At 46.7% G+C, this 16,242-nt stretch overlaps 1 protein-coding gene across 3 annotated transcripts in view; it reads left to right on the top strand.

The window, feature by feature from the left end:
* Positions 1-380: 380 nt before the first annotated feature.
* Positions 381-16,242, top strand: part of LOC119656803 (putative uncharacterized protein DDB_G0285119) — a 121,558-nt gene continuing 105,696 nt past the window's right edge. For 2 of the 3 annotated variants that reach the window (XM_038063413.1, XM_038063414.1), the window contains exon 1: positions 381-1,456. The gene's annotated coding sequence lies outside the window, so the exon portion shown is untranslated. The remainder of the gene's footprint in view (positions 1,457-16,242) is intronic. The other variant, XM_038063412.1, reaches the window with a different exon arrangement.

Below are 16,242 nucleotides of genomic sequence, written 5' to 3'. Positions count from 1 at the left end.
CGTCACATCCCGTCAGAAATCGTTGAGTTGTGTGAATCCAATCGGCAACGAGTTCTGTGCCTTCGCTTTGTTTTCGGTGCAAGCACTTTGTCGTCGTTTTGTTGAATGCATGCGCAGCAGCACAACGACTTCGACGATATGGAAGTCAATTTCCTCTGCTATTGTTTGTTGTTGTTCGCCTGCACATTGCTCTGGCATGGGTTCCGCCGGCACATAACAAGAATGGGTGCGCATGGCGTGCTGGAGAGCGACGGGCAGCCTTCCTCTACCTGTGCCACCACCACTGCGCTTCCAGCTCCAGTGTGGAGCCGATTTCCAGTGGCGGTGAGTACTCGCTTTGGTGGAGCCAAGCGGGTTTCGTCTTGGAGCCAGCTCCGAAGAGGCAGCCGCTGCAGCTGCAGCCCGTCAGCGTTGCATGATACAAGCTCGATTTCGTTGGTATTTCTCGACTGTCGGTCGGACGGGAGCCCGCCAAGGAGCAGGTCTCGTTTCGAAGGTCCTGGAAAGAGTAGAAGCAAGAAAACCTGGCTCCGCAGTGGAACCAGCGCCCAACGAACATTCCCAGCCGCCCCGTCGTGGCTCCGTGTGTTGTTAGTAACGTCACAGCACAACAGTGGCACTGGCACGGTTACGCTCTCCAAGTGGTTGCGTGAATTTTCCTCCAGCATCGATCAAACTCCATCCCAGCAGTAATCGTGAGCTATTCGGCCGGAGTGCAACCAGACGCCAGGTCCACGGCTGGATCAACCTCGACGTGAACTATTTGGAACTGGTCATTCGCGGACTCGGTTCTGTCCTGTGAGTGCTCCAAGCAGTGACGTGGTATCCGTGATAAGACGCGATTTGCGGCTTCCTGTCTACTCGTCTGAATCGCGACGTCCCGAAAATCGATATGGGACATGTGAAAACCTAATCGCAATCAAGTTTTTTTCCCAAAACTGCGAGTCCTCCCAGTTCGCGCCCATGCCATTCGCATCCGTTCAATTCGGTCTCGTTCGGTCCCAGAAGTGGACAAATCGATATCCAGAAAAGGAAATTTATTAATAGAATTCCATAAAAATTCCGGTCAGGTGGAGTGTGAAGTCCTCTTGCTTCTACGTTTCGTCAATATTTCGCCATTTCGCGCAACAGTGCTGGGACAATCAACAAATTAACACATCCATAACACGAGTGATTCCATTGTAAAGTGGTGGCTCATCACCTCTCGGAAGACCCCGAGAGGAGTGCAGTGCGTGTGTGAATGCTTCCAAGGGTGAAACACCCTTGGGAAGAACGACAAAGGCGGCAGACAACAATACAAAAACTACCTGAGAAACGGTCGGGCGGAATGTAGTGAAGCCTGAGAAATTCTCGAGTGGATTAAAGGAGTTCGTTCTGTGACGCGTTACAGCAACAGGAGGAGGGGCGCAGTAACTCCAGCACTTAATCGGATTCCTCGCCAGCACATTCATTCACTGTAAGTTGATTTCTGTTGTTTCTTTCGCGCTTTGCTCCGCTTATGATGGAAGACTGAGCCTTTGAAGTGTAATTGCATTAATAATGCCTGCTTCAAAGTTGACTCCCCCAAGTGCTCCCCCTCGTTATCTGTGCAAAGACACTAATTCTGTGGAAGTGTTCTATTGGAAATGCATAGGATTGAGCGACCCTAATTCCACTTTGCTTTGTGATGACTTGGACTTTTGATACCATTTAATTAGGTGTACATCTCGTTGCCTGTTTTATCTAGGATCACTTCATTAAACGTGGGAACCGTACGGCAATTCATGCTTGTCCTTTCAAAATGAGCTAGATGGGGTGCGAAGTGGTGTTAGGGACACTCAAGTGCGGGTGTTTCATTCATCGGAACCCTTTCGGCTATAATCCCATTGAATATTTTATAATGCGGTTACTTCCATTGTCCTTTTGAATTCCTAAGTAGTTGGCAGCATTAACGGGGTTATACCCCAGAGGATGTTCCTTTCTGTTGGGTTATTCATAGTGATGTGGCGCGGCAGGATTCGCGGTATTTGAAATTTATTTCGAATGTTGCGTGTTCATATCACGTCGGGGTCACCACGCGAATCCTGCCGCGCCACATCACTCCGCCCCCAGATGAAACCGAGGAGTTTCAGCGACCGAATCCGGAACTGTGTTCCCCATCAGTCCTTGAAGCGAACGCGCCGTTGTTTAGGGTTGCACATGGGCTTCAGCCTGGACAGGGAGACCGCCTTTTCGTGTCCACCGATCTCGAGCTGGAAGAAATGTTCTCTCCGTTCGAGAGCGCGGTACGGGCCTTCGTAAGGAGGCTGCAGCGGCTTCCGGACGGCATCCGTCCTGACCAGGACGTGCGTACACGTGTTCAGTTCCTTGGGCGCACAGACAGGTGCGGACGAGTGTTGGGTGGAACGAGTGGCCTTGATGCGTCGGAGATTGTCTCTCAGCAGACGCACCAACCCCGATTCTGTGAGACCCGATCTCTTGTCGAAGATCGGATCACTTGGAAGTCTCGGGTTCTCTCCGTATACCAGCTCCGCGGGGCTGGCAGCAAATTCCTCTCGGCGGGTTGTACGTAGACCGAGTAGGACGAGATGCAAGACTTGGGTCCAGGACGGATCGTCGCGTGCCATAATGACGGCTTTCAGCGTCTGGTGCCTACGTTCTAGCATCCCATTGGATTGCGGGTGGTATGCAGTAGTCCGCTGGCGTTTAAACCCTAGGAGTTTGCCTAACTCCGAGAAAAGGGTGGACTCAAATTGCATTTCCTGGTCAGTGATGACCACTGCAGGGACGCCAAAGTGAGGTATCCACTCTCGACAGAGGGCTTCGGCACATGATTGCGCCGTAATGTATTTCAGAGGTATTGCCTCAGGCCACCGCGTAAACCTGTCGATGATTGTGAGACAATACCTATAACCGTGCGAGTCTCGCAAAGGCCCTACTATGTCGAGGTGTATTGTATGGAACCGCTTGGTAGTGCGGGGGAATGAGCCCACTTCTTTCCTTACATGCCTGGAGACTTTACACTTCTGGCATGCGATGCACTCTCTGGCCCAGGAATTGACGTCCTTATTCATAGAGGGCCAGAAGTATTTCTCGGTGACTAGCCGATTTGTTGTCCTGATGCCTGGATGCGCTAAGTCGTGAACTGCGTGGAACACTTCCTTGCGAAAGGTGGGATTTGAGGCTCTGAAGTGCTGCGTCATCCTCCTGCGCCTTGGCAATAGCCGAGAAATCGAGTGAGGCCGGAATTTTAACCTCGGAGACACGAGACAAAGCGTCAGCAACTATGTTGTCCTTGCCGGACACGTGCTGGATGTCTTGACGTAAACTGCCTTATAAAGCTCAGGTGTCGAAGCTGACGAGGGGACGCTTTGTCGGGCTTCTGTTTCAAAGCATACGTGAGAGGTTTATGGTCCGTGAACACTGTGAACAGCCTGCCTTCTAGGGAGAAACGGAAGTATTTGATGCTCAAATACGCGGCGAGCAGTTCGCGATCGTAGGTACTGTAGTTCCGTTGAGCGGGGTTCAACTACTTCGAGAAGAAGCTCAACGGCTGCCAAACTTGATCCACCTTTTGGTGAAGGGCAGCACCTACTGCGATGTCAGAGGCATTAATAAAAACGGCTAGGGGTGCATCTTGCAGAGGGAATGCCAAGAGTGTAGCATCGGTCAGTTGTTGACAGGATTTTTCAAACACGCGGATAGCCTCTTCAGACCACACGATCTCTCGTGTGTCCTTAGTTTTGGGGCCAGACAAGTACGCGTTCAAAATGGACTGGTGATGGGCGGCCTTGGGCAGGAAACGACGGTAGAAATTTAGCATGCCCAAGAACCTCCTCAACTCCTTCACTGTCTTTGGACGCGGGAAGCTTGTTATCGCTTGCACCTTGTCTGGGGCTGTATTCCGTCAGGGGAAATGAAATGGCCGAGGAATCTCACCTGTTTTTGGAGAAATTTGCATTTCTCAACGTTTAGGACTAAACCGGCCTCAAGAAGACGTTGAAAAATGCACTCGAGATGGGCTAAGTGCTCAGACTCAGTGGAAGAAGCGACCAAAACATCATCCAAATATATGAAGCAGAAGTCGAGGTTTCGCAGGACCGAGTGGATGAACCTTTGAAAGGTTTGCGCCGCATTGCGCAATCCGAAAGTCATCCGGGTGAACTTGAAGAGCCCAAAAAGTGTGCATATTGCCGTCTTTGGAATGTCTTCAGGAGCTACTGTGATTTGGCGATAAAGGGGGGCGAAGTGATGTGGCGCCACAGTGATGATCCAGTTTCCACCTTTTTGGATATGTTGAGGATAATGTTCTTGTTTCGACGGTTTCAATCTCACCAAGATTGTCTAGAACCCCTTATTTCCCTAAAAGAGGTCTATACGCGCCATAACAGTGCAGCCAAAAATGAGATGGTCCAACGCTTAACCATCTCTTTCATTATAAGCATTTTATAAGCTCGGATGGTGTCTACACTATCCTGAATGCCGCACGTAAATCTCTCCGTCTCAGCAAAGAACTCTCCGAAAAGTGGAGATCAACAAATGGCTGCCAGAGACAATTACGGGTTTACCATGTACCTATGAATGGAAATCCATGGATTCATTCGTGGTCTGACTTCACCCTACTCAGAGGAATGAAAGATCGATCCTTCAAGATAAGTGGAGACAAACCACAATCTGCCTTACAAACAGCCGCAAGCAAGGTACCGCCTGATCTTTGCTATAAAAATGAGCGCGCAGCGGGTCGACTTGGCAGTGATATTGTGACGCAGCATTAACCCACCGGCAGGTTCATCCGCTTCAAGGCGTGGTGAAGCATTTGAAATTCAATCTGGACGTTTTCCAGACCGGTCTTCGTCCAAGGCGATGTTCCGAATGTACCAGGTGTACTCCTAATTAATATCCGTTTTTTTTTAGATAGATGGCGTTCTATGTTTCGTGTCGCTGTTGGTCACACATACCTGTCATTTTGTTTAGTTGCTGTCGAGTGTCTAAACTGCGTTGACGTTTCCCCAAAAAGGTCCTCCAGCAAGTTTTTATTGCACTTGAAAAATGTCGGCGCACGTACCGAACTTCGAGCATATGCGCCATGCATTGCTTTTCATGTTCAAGACAACACGCAAACGCAACGACAGCTTGCAGATACGTTGGGAGTTAAGCAGCAAACAATTCCGAAACGTCTGCCAGCCATGGGAAAAATTCAGAAATGTGGCAAGCGGGTGGCGCATGAACTGACCGAGAGACAAATGGAGAACCGAAAAATGACGTGTGAAATGCTGCTTCAACGGTACAAAAGCAAGTCCATCGTATTGTTACGGCCGACGAAAAGTGGATTTCCTTGGAGAACCAACCCTAAACGCAACAAATCGTGGGTGAGTCCAGGTGAAGCAATGACATCGACGGCACAACCAAATCGTTATGGTCGGAAAGTCATGCTTTGTCTGTGGTGCGACCAGACCGGTGTGATCTACTTTGAACTGCTGAAAACTGGTGAAACTGTGAACCCCGTTCGCTACAAACAACAAATGAAAAATTTGAGCCGAGCGATTGCGGAGAACCGACCAGAATATCAAGAAAGACAGAAGAAGGTGTTTTTGCTCCACGACAATGCACCATCGCATAAGTCGAAAGTCGTTCGCGACACGCTGGAAAAACTCAAGTGGGAGGTGCTTAACCATGCGGCTTACTCAGCAGACCGGGCCCCATTGGATTACCACCTCTTTGCGTCTTTGGACCACGCACTTTCTCAGAAGCGCTTCGACTCCTATGAAAATTTGCGGAAATGGCTCACCTCCAAAGGCAGTCAATTCTACACAATTCTCACAAATTATCAGAAAGGTGGACAAAATGTGTAGAAAGCGATGGAAAATATTTCGAATAAAATAACTATTACGGTTAACTTGGAATTATGTGTTTTATTCACAAAAAAAAAAACGGAAATTAATAGGAGTACACCTGGTATATCCCAGGGATAACTGACGCATTTACTGCGCTTATTTTGTTCTTCCTCGATAGATTCGATTTTAGCAACAACTTCCCACGTCTCAAGAATTCGTATAGCAGAGTAACCTTCAAATTACCGATCGTGGGTTCCTTGCGGAATGCCGGGAATGTGGCTTGTGTTGACCTTTGCAGTTGGTTTGGATTCGGCACTTCTCTTAACCAAATTCCATCAGAGTCTTTTTCTTTAGTCTTCGTTCTGTTCACAAGCGGGGTCGAGTCGTTGTGTTCGGTTGCACCATTTTATTTTATCCAAGTCCTAATCTGGATGTAGTGGTGAGGCCTTCAAATCACCATCAAGTCACCGTTGTTGCGGCCGGCCTTTTGGTCGTTTACCATCGATTTCGATGACCATACCATCGAAGACGCCTCTCTTGCAATTTTTCCACGATCGGTGCAACCCCATTTCGATCGGAGGTATCCTCATTTCGGATGTGGTCAAAAAGTGTCACGCCACTAGTTCAACACAACATCTTCGTCTCCATTACTCCATCCTTTATAGTCGTCCAACACTCAGAACTATAGAGGGAGACAGGACGGACGACACTGCGATAAATTTTAGATTTGAGAGCCTGTTGGTCGATTCCCATGGTCGTCCAAAATTCAGTTTTATTCACTCAGACTTTAGTGGTCCATTGTACTCGATTCCCCCATCTAATGGAATATCCCGGATTCGTTTATGTATAGCAGGATTTCCGTTAGTGGATGTGATAGTGCTGCAGTTGAAGCACATCAGCACCAAAAATCTGATGTCTGATGCGTCCATAGGCGGGGCATTCACATAGAAAATTCTCCGTGGATTCCGCTTCCTCATTACAGGATGGAGACATATCATCTTGGATAATTTCTATTTTGAACATATGCTCAGCCAGTGAATTATGGCCTGTCAGAATGCCCACAATACTCCTGCAAATCCTCCTGCTTTTCGACAGGATAAACTTTGCAGTATGTTTTTTTGGTTCTGGCAGGAAAAGTTTGTCTATTCAGCAGCATTAAGGCTTCGCCACCTGTCATTATGGGAAACTTGTTCCCAGTTTTTGATAGCAGCATCAGCCAATGCTACTGACACACCACACCAAGTTGAAGCAAGGCATCCGAGATTTCATTTCCCACTACACCACAATGACTAGATACCCAGGGTAATTCCACCGTATTGAATCTAGAAATAGAATGCAATCGGTTTCGGTCTAGGCCTGCCTTAATAAGGAATTCCAGACACCCCGGTTTTGGCCCGAGGTCCACCAATTTGCTTTCCAATCAATTCGTGCTATAAAGCACGACGACTTAGAATAGGTTGAAAGACTAAGGGAGCCCAGCTCCAAGCACTCAGGGCTTTTACTTGACCCATTGTACTATCCGCTAAAGTCGCCGTTTTATCGGCCTCTTGCCTGCAACGTTCGCTGCCTCGCTCTGAATCTGAGAACGTTTTCCAGGGCCAGAGCATACGCAGATTCTTCGCTGAAGAAAACATTTCTGGGGTAACTCCCTTAAAACCTGAAGAGGCCGGGACCTGCATGTGAAATGCTGTACCGCTTCGTTTTCTTCTGCGCATTGGAGGGATCAACGTTCCCATTTTCTCCATGTGGTAGAGCTTTCATATCTATGTACCTTATTATACGAGCGAGTCTGCCAGGTTTCTCATTACCACTGACTGGTTTGATATGGTGTTGTTATTTAGTGCTGATAACATTACTCCACTGTCGTAATAGATTTGTAAGGTGTGACCCCGCCATTTTTGTCGCAAACATTCTTCTGCTGCCAATCATTTGGCATATATATCCGTCGTTGTCTTGAAGAATCGAACGAGTTCCATAATTGAATTTTCCGGATACACCCTCGAGTCCGCGTCCACTTTTTTGGCTGATTCATCACTGAATATTACGCCTATAGTCATAAGAGATTCGGGACCATTTGTCAACCAAACCTAAGGGGGTTTCAATGAGGAACCAGACACCAGACCGGTTGGCGAAGAAGAAAGGGAGGCCCCTTAACGTTGATGCTTAAATAGTGTGAGCCTCGCTCGAGGAACTTGACAATCTTGGGCCATTATAGCGGCTTTCAGCGTCCTTTGCTATCTTTCGAGTATCCCATCGGACTGCCGGTCTGGTGACGTTCGAAGCCGGGAATTTTGCCCAACTCCGAGAAAAAGGAGGACTCAAACCGGATTCCCTGGTCGTTTATTATAACTGCCGGCACATCGAAGCATTGGACGCACTCTCGACAGATCGCTTTGGCATGAGATTCAGCAGAGATATATTTAAGAGGTAAGAGGTAAACCTATCGATGATTGTGAGGCAATGCCGTGCGAGTTACGCAAAGGACCAAATAGATCGAGATAGATTGTGTGGAAGCGCTTGGTCCTCAATCCACCAACACGCTTATCAGTTTCCTAACATGTTTTGCAGTCTCATGAAAAGCGTGAGATACTTCCTTACAGAAGTCGGCTGGCAAATATGACTTTGGTCCCTTGTCTGAAGTCTAGCAGTATATACTAAACCTTGAGCCAAAGAGAGGAAATTTCATAAATGAGTATTTGGAGACTTCCCTCGTCCTTTTGCGCCTTTACAATTACCAGAAAATCCACGGTGACGGGAATCTTGGCCTCTGCAAGACGTGACAAAGCGTCAGCAATTACGATATTCTCTCCGGAAATTTGTTGAATGTTAGAAGTGAGCTGACTGATAGAGCTCAGGTGCCGAAGTTGAGGAGCAGACGCTTTGTCGGGGTTCTGTTTCAAAGTAAAGGTGAATGGCTTATCATCCGTGAACACTGTCAACACCTTGCCTTCAAGGGAAAATACCGGAAGTATTTTGTTGTGAGCGACGTGGGTAGTACCTTATGATCATAAGTGATGTAGTTTCGTTGAGAGGGGTTCAGCTGCTTCAAGGAGAAGGGGGTTGCCAGATTTTATTGACCTAGTCATCGATGAATACGGTTTCCACTAGATGTTGTCTAGTAGTCTCAACCGCTTGGACAGCCTCCGGGGCCACGAAATCCGGCGGGAGTTCTTTAATCTTCGGCCCAGATAAGTAGGCGTTAATGACCGATTTGTGATGGGTGGCCTTGGACAAGAAATGACGGTAGAATTTTAACATGCCTAAGAACTTTTGCAGATCCTTAACTGTTTTCGGAAGCAGGAAGCTCATAATCGATTGTACTTCGACTGGGTCCCGTTGGATGATTTCAGGGGTAATTAGGTGGCTGAGAAATATAACCTGTGATTGTAGGGATTTGTATTCCCTAACCATTTGCCAAATCAAAGTCTTGACGAGGCTTCTACTTTACATAGTCTGAGATTCAATAAGTTTATGCAATTCACGTATCTCACCTTTACATGAAATTGCAACTGGCAGGGGCAGCTGAGCATGAATGTGAAAATGCTCTGGTTACAGTGGCTTCCGGAGGGCACCCGCGCCGTTTTAGCCTGCACGGACTCGGAGTCGCTGGAGGTGTTGTCCGCCATGGCCGACAAAGTTCATGAAGTGTACGCACGCCCCGTGGTCACAGAAGTCTCTAGAGACACACGCCGGGAGTTAGAGGATCTGAAGACAATGGTGACGTCACTTACGAACGCAGTTTCTAAATTTATGGCGACTGTAGGTGCTTTGCGTTCGGGTGGTAGATTTCGATCGCAGTCATGGTCGAGGTCTGCTTCCCGAAAAATGGGTTCTGGTAGTCGCAAAACGGGACCCTCATCAGCCCCGACAATTTGCTGATACCACCGCAAATTCAGAGCTAAAGCGACTAAATGTACCACCGGATGCAATTTCAATGCAACAAAAAACTTGGCTCGCTGAGTGCCTCGGCGGCGGCTATCCGAAGCGTAGTACCACGTCGCTTTACAATTTTCGACCCTTTGAGCAGGCGTTGCTTTCTGGTCGACACGTTGATATCGTAAAACTTACGACTGGTTGCCGCGAACTCCTCTCCGATCCGCACTTACGGGTACAGGCACGTGGACAGTTCACCAGGATGACTTCTGATTCTTTTGGTTTGTACAACGCTGCACAGACATTTCAAAGATTCATCGACTTTGCTCTACGAAACTTAAACATCTGCTTCGTCTACATGGACCATGTTTTGGTCGCCTCTTCTTCCGAATCTGAGCATTTCGACCATCTCGAGTGCATTTTTCAACGTCTCCTTGAGGGCGGCTCGTTCTAAACGTTGAAAAATGCAAATTCCTACATTTCTCGGCGACATGATCACCTCTGACGGATTTGAACCAGACCCAGATAAGGTTGAAGCGATGAAAATCCTTCAGGAATTGCGAGCGTTCTTGGGCATGTTAAGCTTCTATCGTCGTTTCCCAAGGTTGCTCGTTCTAAACGTGAAAAAATGCAGATTCCTACAAAAACGGGAGAAATTTGTCACCGACATGATCACCCCTGATGGAATACAACCTGATCCAGACAAGGTTGATGCGATCAAAAACTGAAGGATCTGCGAGGGTTCTTGAGCATGCTAACCTTCTATTGTCGTTTCCTGCCCAAGGTCGCTCGTCACCAAGCGATCCTCAACACTTACTTGTTTGGACCCAAAACGAAAGATTTTCGCAAGGATATTACTGAGGCTATCCAGGCGTATGAAATTGTCAAATAACAGCTTGTTGATGCTACACTACAGGCATTTCCTCAACCAGATGCACCCCTAGCCATATTTGTCGATGCCTCAGACTCAGCGGAAGACGCTGCTCTTCACCAACGGCTAAACCAAACCCGCGTCATTTCAGCTGGGGGCGGAGTGATGTGGCGGCATATTAGAGGCAAGAACCACCGACTGCATTACCGCTGGTGAACTCCCCTCCGCCGACGCACTGAATTACCACCGACACAGCTGGGGGCCTGGCACGAGGCCGGTGCGCGCGTTTCCTCCTTTTGGTTTCGACCGCCGGCAAGTGAAGATGTAGTCTACATGCAAACAGTAGTACATAATTACGTAGTAATTCTTTTCCCCCCGAAAAGTGGACTGGTGCCACGATTTTATTGTCTTCCTAGAAAACCCCTCTAGATACATACGGAAATTGAACACCTTTAACCAGAGGTAGTTACCGTGATTTAATGTTTTTTTTAGGAACTCATTTACCCCAAATAAATTTTTCATCCTTCATACAAAATGATGGTTTCTTTTCATAAACCTTCCCCACATTCATTTATAATAGATAAATCTATTAGCATTTTTGATGACGCTCACATTTTAGTATTTACAAGACAAATGGAAATGTCAATATTAAATGCATTCATGAATATCATATGTCGGCATATGTAGCTCCTCCACCGTCTCACGCAAGTTTCATCCTCAGATTCAGGAGATGGAGTCAAAGTCGTCACTGTACTCCCACAAGTTCCTTTTGTTCAGAACCTACGCATTTTACGACTGAATCATAACCATTACGTATTCAAGCATAAAAAAGATACTCGTATTGTTTCGGGGAATCCATTTCGGTCTTTATTCGCCCCTTTTTTCTGGGATCAGTTGCTCAGTCCCCATATGGAACTGCTTTGCCACACACCGTAATTGCGATACCAGGAAAAACCTGAGAAGAATCTTTAAGATGTTGATAATTTTCTGACCAATTCAAATTGTCCACCGTCAACTTGCTAAATGACCGACAGGTTACCTTGAACGTTACGTAAAAATAATAAAAAAAAAAACCAGAACTAGCCACAACGTCGTCATATTGTTGTTAGTAATGTGAATTGTGCTCATCTACTGATGTGTTGGTCCCTTTCAATATGTTGGAGCTGTTCTAGCTGCAGATTCGTGTTACTGAATCCGGGCTAAGTATCTAATTGCTTCATTTCTATTTGTTCTTAATTGGCTTAGCATCTAGGTAGGTCCCACTGAACGTGTCTGTATTTTAATTGCAAAGTAATATGAACGTAAGGCCGAGCACAAGCTCCGCTACACAATCTGGGTTGTAAACAAACGCCACGCTCTTCAAATAGGTGAATAGATGAGCAAATCTGAATGCGAAGACGTAGGGAAAACGTGACCGACATGATATCACGTAATCGATATCGACTCTACTGACATTCATTCGTTGGATAAACGTATAAATAAATATACAAAAACCCACACCCTCTTCCTTGGGTTGCTTGCATGTGATATGATGGGTCGGTGTCATTCTGCTTTCCTTGTGCCTTGCGTAACTTCCCCCTGGGGGTGGCTACGTAATATTTCGGAAGTTGCCACTAACACTTTTCTAAATGCCAAGGTGGCGTGCTGCTGAGTTATGTATCTTTTGGAGCACGCCAAAATGTGATATTTTCATGTCGCGTTAATAGTCACATTTAACATATTCATGAACTTAGCAGTGAGTTGACATAAGTTTTTGGATAACAGACTTTTTGTTTGGTCTTTCTCTCATATTAAATTTTTAGATTGTACCCTTCCGTGAGGGGGCTATCTTTAAAATCAATGAAGGTGAACTCCGGTCTCCGAGGACTTTTAAGCGTTGACTTTAAATATTTTTGATACTATAACTTTGAAGTGACATTTAAAAATTTGGTCTTTGAATTTGAATTGACAAAATTTAACTGAATGGTAGTTAGTTAGTTTAGTTAAATGGGGAGAGCCGCAGCTCCGAGCACTCAGGCCATTATTAGGCCCATTGTACTATCCCCGTAAGTTGCCTATTCAATGGCTTCCCGCCTACGGTGTTCGCAGGCTTTAGCGAACCTGAGAACATTCTCAAGAGGCAGAGAGTGTGCAGATTCTTCATTGAAGAAAACCTTGCCAAGGTGTCTTCGTCTGAGATCTGAGGATGCCGGGCAGCTGCATAAAAAGTGCAGGGCAGTTTCCTCCTCCTCCTCACATTGGCTGCACACAGCCGAAACCACTACCCCAATCTTTTCCATACGGTAGTTTAAGGGGCAGTGTCTCGTCAAAAGCCCTACTAGGGTTTTCATGTCCTACTTCTTAAGGGACAACAAAAATGCCGCTCTAGTGGCCCTAGGCTCCTTCACAAGGATTTTCGCTTGCCGGCAAGAGTTCAAATTTCTCCACTCGGTAGCGTGAATCCTTTCAATTTCACCTTTCAGAGTAGACTTGACAGTAGATGGTCGGATTCCAAGAGCTGGTCCTGGGCCCACCATTGTGGATCCAGACCCTCGGCGAGCCAGTCTATCAGCCCCCTCATTACCGGCGATGTTAGAGTGCCCCGGCACCCACATCAGGAATGTTTCATTCAGTCGGCCAAGTTTCAGCAGCACCTGATGACAACTCCACACCAACTGGCTTGATATGTTATTGCCATTTAGCGCTGATAATGCCGCCCGATTGTCGGAACAGATTCGAATAGTGCGACCCCTCCATTTCTGTCGCAGACATTCTTCTGCTGCCAATGAAATGGCATATATCTCCGCCTGGAATATGGTCGTCATTTTTCCGAGAGGTCGGGCCAGTTCTATAATCGGATTCTCCGAGAACACGCCTGCACCCGATCCATCCTCCGTGACTGACCCGTCGGTGAAGATTATTAAGTCTGTAATCTGAAAAGACTCATGGCCACTTGTCGACCATTCTTCTCTTTTGGTGATTACGACAGTGTATGTCTTTTCAAAGACGAATCTGGAAACCATATGATCGGTCGGCATCAGGGCTACCGGATGTTTTCCAAGGAATTTCCATATAGACGCATGCCCGTTGGATTGGCCGCCTTTCCACGCCCCAATGGTATCGAGCCTATATGCGTCGTTGGCCGCTTTCCGTTTCACCTCCAAGTGGATGGGGGGTAAATTTAGGATGGCTTCAAGTGCCGCAGTCGGCGTAGTACTCATTGCTCCAGTAATACTTAGGCAACCAAGTCTCTGAATCTGCGTTAGCAGCTTCCTGCTGTTAGCAAAGTTCAGTCTTGGCCACCAGACGATGCATGCATACATCAAAATGGGTTTTATTATGGATGTATACATCCAATACATCTGTTTAGGTGAAAGTCCCCAGGTCTTACCTATCGCATTCCTACAGCACCAGAGCAATCTGCAGGATTTCTGGTATTGTTCCTGGATATGATGCTTCCACGTTAACTTGGAGTCGAAATGTACTCCTAAGTACTTGACTGTTTGTGCCAGCTGGATTTCCGCCCCTGCTAAGGTGGGTAGTGTATAGCTGCCCCACCTGACGTTCTTAGTGAACATAACTGGTCCAGTCTTTCTAGCGTTCACCGTGAGTCCATTGCGGAGGCACCAGCTGTGGATTACATGCAGAGTTGCATTCAAGCGGTCACATACTGTGTCCGCAAACTTGCCGGTTATTGTTACGGCTAGATCGTCCGCAAATGCTTGCGCGAAGACTTTTTTGTCCTCCAGGAGCCACAGCAGGGTATCCATCACCAAGAGCCATAACAGTGGAGAGAGAACCCCTCCCTGTGGGCAGCCCCTCAGACATCCTGCTTCAATAGACTATTATTAACTGAATGGTAAAAACAGAATAATTTTAAAGTAATTTTTCCGTCACTGTGAAATTTGATTCTGGTCGATGCTACTATGAATTGTGCCTTTACTCCCGAGTACTTATGGCAGGCATTCACCTCTAATTAAAACCAACATAATCATCATCATCCTGGCATTACTGCCTGGATCGTTTTCCCCCTAATTATCTCGGTCACGTGACCACGTCCTCCAAACTTGGAAGCCCAGTAGTTGCTCGGCGTCCTTATATATTGTGCTCTCTCACCGTGTTCTCGGTCTTCTTCGTAGTCTCGCTCTGTTGACACGTCGTCTATTCATAACTTTTTAGGTAGGCGATCGTCACTCATTCGTTGGACATGTCCTGCTCACTGAAGGCATAGTTTAATGAATTTCGAGACTTCTAGCTCATCGTACAGTCCATACAATTCATGGTAGTACCTGATGCGCTATCCATCACGGTGGCGAACTGCTTCGAAGGACTTCCTTTCGAATGTATTTAGCAAATTTTCGGAGGCTTGAGTTAGGGTCCAGGTTTCGCACCCCTAGCATACCACTGGTCGTATGATGGTTTTGTGCACGCGGAGCTTTGTTTTTCTGTGCACATGCTTGGATTTCATTATGGGCAGGACCGAGAAGAAAATTTTAATCGTTAGCTATATCCGTTGCTTGACCTCGTCAGTTTGTTTCGCGTCTTCTGACAGGCTGCTACCCAGATATATAAAGTTATCTACGAATTCGATGTTAAGGTCCCCTATTCATTCCCCTATGCATTCTACTTTTTGATTGCATCATTATTTTCATTTTGTCCTCATTGATGCGTCCAACTTTTTTGTAGGGGTGTGAAGAGTATGCAGAAGTTCCTCTGCGTCCGTCAGTATTCGGGACATGATTTTGATGTTATCTACGTACGCTACCAACTGTCGTATGCCTACTTGAAGTCGACAAAGATTTGGTATACATCAACGTTATATTTCCAGCACATTTGCACGATTAGTTTAATGGTAAAATGCTAGTCGGTCGCCTTGGTACTCGCCAATCAGTCGTTCGGCGTATGGTCTTATTCTATTCTCCAGAATTTCTCTCTCTTTTTGTGGATGGGACAGATGATGCTCCTACGCCAGTCATCTGGGATCTCCTGATCCTCCCAGATTCTCAGCAGTAGTTGGTGTATCGCATTTAGTGGACCTGTTCCACCGGATTTTAATAGACCGTTTTGTTTTTTATGCCTTTCGAAATTCACTGTCTGAAACTTTTCTGACCCTCCGCCGAAATTGCAACTAATTCATCCTGTATTCGTTCAACTATCTGCCGCTTATTTTTCGATCAACACACTCTCCTTCAATTTGGACCACACAATTTCTATGGCTTTTCATTCGGAGAATTGCCAGAGTGGCCTGGCGAAGTGCTTGGAAATCATTGCCTTGTCCAAAGTGTATGCGGCCAAGCTCCATCCTGCATCAAACTCCTCTTCTTTGTGCCCATAAATTGAAGCATTGTGAAAACACTGCGAGGATATTTCGGCGAGGATTTGGGACAGGGAGGGGGGCGGTAGTTTGGCAGCTTCTCTTTGTAAGATCCATCCAGTCCGAACTTTCTGGCTTTGTAACAAATTGCGTAATGTTGTGAATTATACCCAACCTGGAGAACAACCTTGCTTGGTTTCGTGTCAAATTGTTTTCCATGTAATATGGTCAACCATACCTAACATGGAGGACCAGTTGGCACAGTTCCTGCTTTTAGACGTGCGAGATTCGCCTTTGTTCTTTTCCATCTCCAGTTTTTCGTTAAGAAAGAACTCTCAGAGATTACCATGTGGGGGTGGATATTGAATATCAGAACTTTGATGGTGAAAGGG

The sequence above is a fragment of the Hermetia illucens genome, chromosome 5 (assembly GCF_905115235.1).
Source record: "Hermetia illucens chromosome 5, iHerIll2.2.curated.20191125, whole genome shotgun sequence".
Taxonomy (NCBI): Eukaryota; Metazoa; Arthropoda; class Insecta; order Diptera; family Stratiomyidae; genus Hermetia; species Hermetia illucens.
This window is presented reverse-complemented; position numbering and strand designations above follow the sequence as displayed.